Below are 8,468 nucleotides of genomic sequence, written 5' to 3'. Positions count from 1 at the left end.
GAAACCTGACTGCGGGATTCGGCGTTCTCAGCTCCCCGCTCACCTGGGGCGTCTGAGCTGGTGAGCTCCACGTTCTCGGCTCCACGTTCTCACCCACCCCGAAGCATGTTGGGCGCCCCAGGGCGGCGTGACACGTCTCCCACACTCCCCGACTCCTCTGAATAATTCTGCCCCGACCATACACGCTCGCATCTCGTGCCTTTTTTTTTTGGGGGGTGGGGGGGGCCTGAGACAAACGCGTTTCACATTGAAAATCAAATATGTTGCTTATTAATAGGACGACTTTGGCGAACGCTACCTGGAGAAATGCCGGAGGGGGGAGCTAGCAGAGAGGGACGCCTACAGTGTGGTGCGCCTTCCCTCTCTTCTGTGCAAAGGGGAAAACAGCTGAGGGTGCAGATTTCTCATCGCTAAACTGGCACAGTCGACGTAGGTGCACACAAACACACGAGCGTGCACACACACTTTATGGAAATCAGAGAGCCAGGGTGTGTTAGGCAGCCATGCATGAAAAGCACAGAGCTTCATGTGTTTATTGAATGTGTGGGAAGCCGGAGAAAATGAAGGAAAAGAGGACAAAAAGGGACTTTTGTTGTTTTCATGGCAACAACACACAAACACACACACACACAAACATCATGTCAGTCAGAGCGAGGGGCCTGATGTTTGGTGTCATTAATACAGTGCCAGTTATTTTCATTAGCTGCCATCTGGTTCATTATATTCAAACATGGACTCCTCGGCTGTACAGTTCGCTTGCTTCATGAGGCTGACTGAGAAAAGGCTGCCGACGTCTGCATGTCTCTCTCAGGCTGAGCGGGGAGCGAGCTGCGCCGCCGCGCCGCTAACTTGGCGTCATTTCCTCGGATTCCGTACAGATTGCACCAGCTAATTATGATCTAATAACTGGCAGACTGTCTGTTTCAATATTATTACAGGAAGAGTAGGTTAAATGAATAGCTCATCATCTGCCCCCTGTATCAGTCATGTTGTTTTAATGATCATAATTCCACCATTAAATCTTAATAATATGTCAAGATCATAAGGGAGACATGTCAATTTGGGGCTTCAATGAGAATTAAGCCAAGGATCGCTGAAGTTGAGCCTGTTTTTTTTTTCTTTTCTTTCCTGGGAGGGCTTGATCTCGTTAGCCGTGTCCTCACACACACACACACACACACACACACACACACACACACACACACACGTACAGCAGAACAGACACAGAGCTGTTTCTGAGTCAATCTGATATTCAAGAAATTAATTTCTATTTCCTGATTGATGTGTTGATGTTTAACAGGAAAGAAGCTGCTGTTAATGTTTTCTAGCTTTGGTATTCTGCACATTATGTTTAATATCTAAACATGTTCTGTCTCATTTAGTACTGAGCTCATTTTTTTCGCCCCCTTTTCCTTTAAGATAATTTAAAAATGTTTCATTTTTGACCCCAGACAACCCAGACGTCAGAACAAATGTTGGCAGTGAACATTTTGTGCAAACCAGGGACATGTCCTGTATGAAATGTTGAAATTTTAAGTTTCTATAGGGGAACAACTTTCCAATTATTATAAATTCTATGTAATGATAATGCTGTGATTATGGTCTTGTTAGGTTTAGGCAATAAACTCACTTGGTCATCTTACAAAAAAAGATCATTTTTGTCCACAAACACGACTAGAAAATGTTCTACCCTCCTTTAAAAATATCCAGTGGTTTCACACTTGCAAAGATTAAAACAGTGTCGTGAGTAGCGACAGTGATTTCTCACTTAGTAGCTGTCAAACCACCATACCCTGCTCCTCTTAACATTAAAGTCAGCTCTTATACATGTAATGTGAACACGATACGACACGTATGGTAGAAATGTTGATATGACAATGCCAACGTTTTATTCTAGTGATGGGGCTGCCTTGGAGACAGCCATTGACAAAACAGCTGTGAGCTTATTATTATATTACAGTAAAATGAGTTTGCCCAGCTGACATGGAAGTGTAAATGTTTAAATTCTTTTTGTGTACTTTAAATCTAAAATGTGTAATATTGTCTGCGTTAGTGTCTGAAATCGAGACCTTGTTCTATATTTTGTTGAGATGTGTACTTACATTGTCCTAAATGTTTCCAACAATGTTCAAACCCACAGAAATCCACAATTTTATTCAAGTTCATGATGCATTTCATTCGATTGTCTGTCGCTATAACTTCCAGGTGGGTGAACAAGACCAAACCTAAAGACAAAAGCTCTCATGATCATGGTAAAAGTTCATGATGTTGTTAAAAATAACGCTAAAAGCAACAGATCCACACCCATAACTTAGGTCCGCTCCAGTACTTAAACAGATCGCTTACTGGACCTTCATTCTTCCAGTCTTGGTCGTGTTTAGGATGTGATTGTTGTTTGGGTTAAAATAACTGTTTCCTATGTAGCTTAACTTCCACATGTGCATCCGTCACGTAAGTAAGTTCTGTGTCATGTTCTTCCACAGTCGATCTGTATAACGTTGTTTTTGGATGAGGACTGGCTGGTTTAAGGATTATATCACGTTAGCTTAAAAAAGTTGCGTTTCACAGCCTTGACCTTTGAAACAGACAGAAGCTCCCCTCAAGGTGCATTTGGTAGATTTCCTACTTTAAAAAGTCTTTTCAAAAAAATCTTAAAATAAACAAGAACATTTTTTTTTTTGTAAAATGACACTTTTGACATGAATTCAAACCCTTTGAAAGTTTTTGAATAAAAATGGCTACATCTGAAGAACATATCTTGTTAAGTCACTCCTAAAATGGCGGTGCGTTTGATGCTGCAGGTTCATTTCTTGGAAGACTCTTTGGATCCTCGGTTTGAGTCTCAATTACAGCACATTAAACTTTGAAAGGCCTCCAAGGACCCGGAGAACAGGCACTTTCTGGACGGACTTCTAGAGTCTCTACAAACTAAAAAAAAAAAAATCAGCGCTTTGAGCTACGAACCTGTATTCTAATCACTCTTCCCTCAAGGCTTTTTGTTTGTGAGGTAGAGACAGTGACTGCACACAGCTCCCAGCTAAGAATAGCTGCAGGAGAGGGGAGAAGGCAGCAAAGTGAGGAAAGTGAGGCAACACGAAAGGCAGCGAGGGGGAGACAAAAGAGGAAGTGGGCGACAGAGAAAAAAAAAAAAAAAACTCAGGAGGGGAGTGCGACTGAGACAATGGCTCTGTCAAGGAGTCAAACGAAGTAAACATCATCAGCGCGATCCGGCGGTGACTCGGTTTGGCTCGGGACTAAACACGACACCGAGACGATCAATCTAAATCAATCAAGTGTGTGAGGGGGGTGGCGTGCATGTGTGTGGACAGGCGTGGGTGTGTGTGTGGACAGGCGTGGGTGGCCATCGTGGCGGTGACGGGGTGTACCCTGTCCCGAGGTCACTGCCCTCGTCACAGAGAATGGAAATAGATGCGTATATCTGTGTGTGTGTGTGTGAATGAGTCTATTGAAGGAAACATGCTGCAGAGTTAATAAGAGAGCATTGTGTGTGTGTGTGTGTGTGTGTGTGTGTGTGTGTGTCCTGTAGCTGCAGTATATTGAACAGACACTGATACAGAGGAAGCTCACAACAGGAAGTTGTCTCTACATTGTTAGAGATGTCAGTTCATTCTCGGTGTCGTGTGTCTGCATCCAGTCCAGCGTCCGTATGAATTACATCCATACGGGATCATCGGGCGCCTCACGATTTATGTGCGATGCCAGCGTCCAGTGCCAACGCAGGAAGTTGTGCGTCCTTTATGTTGAACTGGTCTGGAGGTCAGGGCTGGTGGCGTGTTGTGCGTCTGACTCATGCCAGAGACATGAGTGTGCATCTTTTAACCAAGTGTTTTAGTTGCCTGATCTTAAAGCAACAATATGTAGGAATATTTTGTGCAACACAACTGATACATGTATATAATATATAATTCAAATCCCAGGTTTCTATCACAATGTGTCAGGTGTAACTTACCATTTTGTGCCAACTACAAACGCAATTTATCTCTTTAAGTTCACATGCATTCTCCAGTATTTTTGCAAAATGGCAGTTAAAGTTTGAACAAGTGCTGCACACAACAGAACAGTAACAATACGCCAAGCTAACGTAACGTAAACACCTGGCTGTAGGATGCTACCGGCTAACCTTTGTCGAAATGAGTGGCTGACTGGGCTGAAGTTCAAAAACTAGCAAGTTGACAACTTTGCTAACAGCCAAATATCAAGCAAAAACACAAGACATATAACTTAGTAAGCCTGCTAATATTACTCACTGTTCATCAGCAACAAGTCCAGCTCAGTGTCTGTTCTTCAGTCTTTCCACCTGTGTCATGATGTCTGGCTGCTGAGCACGGTTCTGCTGCCCGCTCACCAGGCTCTGGTTCTGATGCCCCTTCCAGCCCAGGACCTCCATCTCCCGGCCGGGAGAAGGGGACAAATGGCAGACTGTATGTACAAATGACGAGACTTTACCTTTCAAATGTTGTGCAGTGCAGACGCCAAACTCCAATTTTGCTTGCAGGTGATTTGCCAGTCATTCCCATTAACCTCTGTGGAGAGCTGATCCGTAGTCAGGTGACCTTCACTGTCATGGTAAAAAATAAACGTGGTTAACGTGAAACAGTTGCAGTTTGGTTAGGTTTAGGAAAAGATCATGAGTTTGGTTGAAATAAGTACATCGAGTTATGTTACACTTACCCAACGTAAATTAAATATGTTAACAAACAGCTGTACGTTCAAACAAGTCAGTGTTGACTTATGGTTTCATTTTGACGCAAAAGCCTTTCTCCTGGGTGAAAGTCCTGTGTTAGTTTGACCCATCCAACAACCCCGGGTCATCCTGAGCCATCACGGTATGGACGTCATGGTCCGGTGAATATGGTCATACGAATAATATGTCTGACTGTCACACTATGGCGAGAGCTAATGCCACTGGGCGGAGTATGACGTTTTTTTATACGCGCTCCGATCCAATAAGTGGCGGTAAGACACCTACCTGCTGTTTTGGCCTTGTATCTGTACATACAGTATGTTATTACAGCCAACAAGGCTGCCAACAGCTGACGGCAGTTTGAGTCACACCGCTGGATATTTTTTAAGTAACCTGCAGCTACTTTCCACCCTTTTAGTGGCAACAAAAAACATTTCCAGCCGTTTTTATGGCGACCAAAACTGGCTGTTTTTCACAGGAAGTCGGACCATCTCCATCCTGATCGTGGTGACAAAAACAGGTATTTTAAGCCAAACCGGGATGTTTCTCTAACCCTAACCAGGTGGTTTTTGTGCCTAAACCTAAGCAGAGCATTGTGATAAGAGAGAAAAAAAGAAATTTCAACCTCAACGAACGTAAAGTTGCAACAAAAAGAAACGTTCAGCTTCAGCTTATCTGTGGTTTTGCAGAAACGTACTGAGCTAACATTTATTGTGGTGATTGTGTGGAAGTAGGGACAGAGACGATAATGAAGCAATTTGCATTTAAATCACATTTACATTTGTTTTATTTGCAAGAGTGTCTCTTCACTGTTTACTGCTTGAGGCACTACAGGTTGTACCAGCTACCTGAGGTGGAACCGGGTGGATCTTCTGCATCTGGGATTTTTTGTTGCGTTTTTCCTGTTGCACTCCACTGAACCGTCTGTCTGTCTGTCTGTCTGTAGCCTTGTTTCTAGCAGCGACCGAGCCTCCCTGCTGCTGCATTGGACACCTAAAATAGAGAGCTGGTAAAAATAACAATGTCTCTTCACATGCTCTAATGCCCGTTGATCAATAGTAATTACCTACCTGTGGACCTGGCTAGCGGAGCTCCTTAGGCCCCTGGGGGTTTCGCTGTAGACAGCTCACTATCCAGTCGCAGGTAACTCCATAGGACAGACCTTTTAATTGCTTTGTTCACTGCGAGTAATTGAGGGTTGGAGCGCGTTTGCCACGAGGAGTGTGACTTCACTTGGCCTCCTTTTAATTATTCCCGTAACACGAGCCTTCTGCCTTTAATTTTCACTTTGCGCGCGGCGTCGTGAGGTGCGAATACAACTGGAAGATGTAGGTTGGTAACTGTATACGGCGTGCTGGGCCAGATGCACTACAAGCTCAGCCATATGGACAGACAGAGACGTGTTTTGCGAGTGTTTATTCCCTCCGTGTGGAGGAAACGCGGTTGCCAGACATTCGGTGCATCTTTTTAGCACAGCAACTGTCCGCGGCTCCGCTCTGATTTGATCTCGTCGCTCGCCAGGCCTCCAAACCAGATACATAGAGCTGTATCAATATAGTTTAATTAGCATACTGATTAATCAACTGGTTAATTAGACAAATTTCCTATAGGCTGATTACGCCTCCCGGACCTCTTGGTGTGAAGACATATAGAGTGCATGAGTAATGTAATTATTCTGACTGCCAGATGAGGGAAGGTAGGATTTTTTGTTTTTTGTACGACACAAAGGCAGTTCAGACGTAAAGATGCATCAAAACAACATTTAATACATAGAAATATACAAAACAAATATATGAGGTTGACTTCAGTAGAAACAGATACTCAGTGCTCCTGTTTGTTTCTGTGTGTGCATGAAAATATACACGACACGCTGCTGTAAGGCTGCTGGATGTACACACTAAATATCATCATGTATGTTAGACATTAAATACGTTTGTGGTGGTTGAACAGGACTGTCCTCTCACCTGTCTTTCAAAAAGATTTATGTTTTTATATGTTGCAAGGCTTGAGCGTTGATACAAAATCCAGAATTTTGATCGATCACAACATTTTTCTTGCTTTCTGCAAAGTCTTAGTGCTGCACTCACAGGAGAGTTAAACATTAGCCGAGAGATGTACTGCAGTTAATGTTTCTGCAAACCACAGATCCATCATAGTTTGTACGTGTCATCAGCCATTTACCATATTGACATTTGTATAAAATGTGTCATATCATGTTCACATAAGATTTTTATGACCCGACTTCACATGAGGGGAATGTTGGAAAATTTCCAGCCATGTTTGTGGCGAAAAAAGCGGGTGATTTTAAGGAGACCTCGGGACATTTCCTGCTGTTCTGTGGTTACCAAAATAGGTATTTTAAGCCAAACCATGATCTTTTCTGAACACAAACCAAGAGGTTTTTGTGCCTAAACCTAACCAGAGCATAAGCTCAGCGTTATGACAACAGAGAAACAGAAAATTCAACCTCATAACGTAACTTTCACATTTGCTTCATATTTATTCTGAGGATTTGGTTGCAAACATCCCAGCAGGCATGTTTTCTGTCCATCCGTCTGTTTCGATTATTAATTTGTGTCTAATTTGTTTTTTCCACAAAATCTTAATATTACATCTGCTCATTTTGAAAAATTTACTGTCGGACACGAGACGTCTCCCACTTCACTGAAACATCCATGATCAGTGTTTCCGTCCTCCCTTCTTTGAATATCTTTAACAAACTATTACAAACTGCCCCGAAGGAAACGTGTTGCTGTTTTACATAATCATTGACTTCAGCTGGCCTGTGTGCCTCTCCTGTTTTCATATTTCCCTTGAGTTGTTTTTATGTATTCCTCCCTGTACTCCCTTATATCTCTGGGACCTTCCTGACAAAATAAAGGATTAAAAAAAAAAATCTGTATCATATATTTTACTCTAAATGGAAACATGATTTACAAAATAAACATCAGGCTGTATGAGATTGAGACCATAAACTCATTAGGAAACTGTTTACTGAGGTAATAAATCAATTGAGAAGTAGGGTCATTTTCTCATAAGCTTACATACAACCTGACAATCTTTCTGAAACCAGTGGAGACGCCCCCAAAAGGCACTTCAGCCTCCGCTTCACTCTTCAGCCTCAGAAGTTTTAGATTGCACTTTTGGCATTGACTCACGATGTTTTCACGAGGTAGAAGTCATGTTGTGCAGATCTCTACGTAATTTAAATAACTTATTGGGTTATCATGTTTCTTTATGTTGACACGCGTTTCTGTGACGGTCATGCAAAAAACTATACTGAGGAGCGAAAATGGAAGAAACACGAAGCTCTCCAAAAACTGGGTGAGCTAAGAGGTGGTTGTTTTAAAACGTTATGGCAAAAATTGTTTTTAAAACAAATATTTGCTCATTTGTGCTCATTTCCCGAACTGTTGGTTTTGATATCAGCCTTGAAAAACCTCTCTAACCCTCTCCAGGCATTGTTGAACTTCCACTTCTCCTCTACAGAGTTAATCTGACATCCTGCAGTTTGTGTGAAAATGTATTCACTCCTCTTCTTCTGCTAAAGCTTTCACGCTGGAGATGTCTGCAGTAGGATGCAGCATGGATGGTCAACAGTGAAAGGACCAACGCTAAACTAAAAATGCTGCCCTCCAGGTATTATCCTGATCCATAATCTGTAAAACCGCCTCAGTATTCAACCACTTGATCTCGTCCCTGTGCTCTCGGCCTCTGCTCGTCCTGTAACCCCACGCTCTCTGCAGCGAGGCGGAGCGGGGTT

Source organism: Pagrus pagrus, assembly GCF_965226575.1.
Source record: "Pagrus pagrus genome assembly, chromosome: 7".
In the NCBI taxonomy this organism is placed as follows: domain Eukaryota; kingdom Metazoa; phylum Chordata; class Actinopteri; order Spariformes; family Sparidae; genus Pagrus; species Pagrus pagrus.
The sequence above is the reverse complement of the archived record's forward strand: the minus strand, read 5'-3'. Positions refer to the sequence as shown.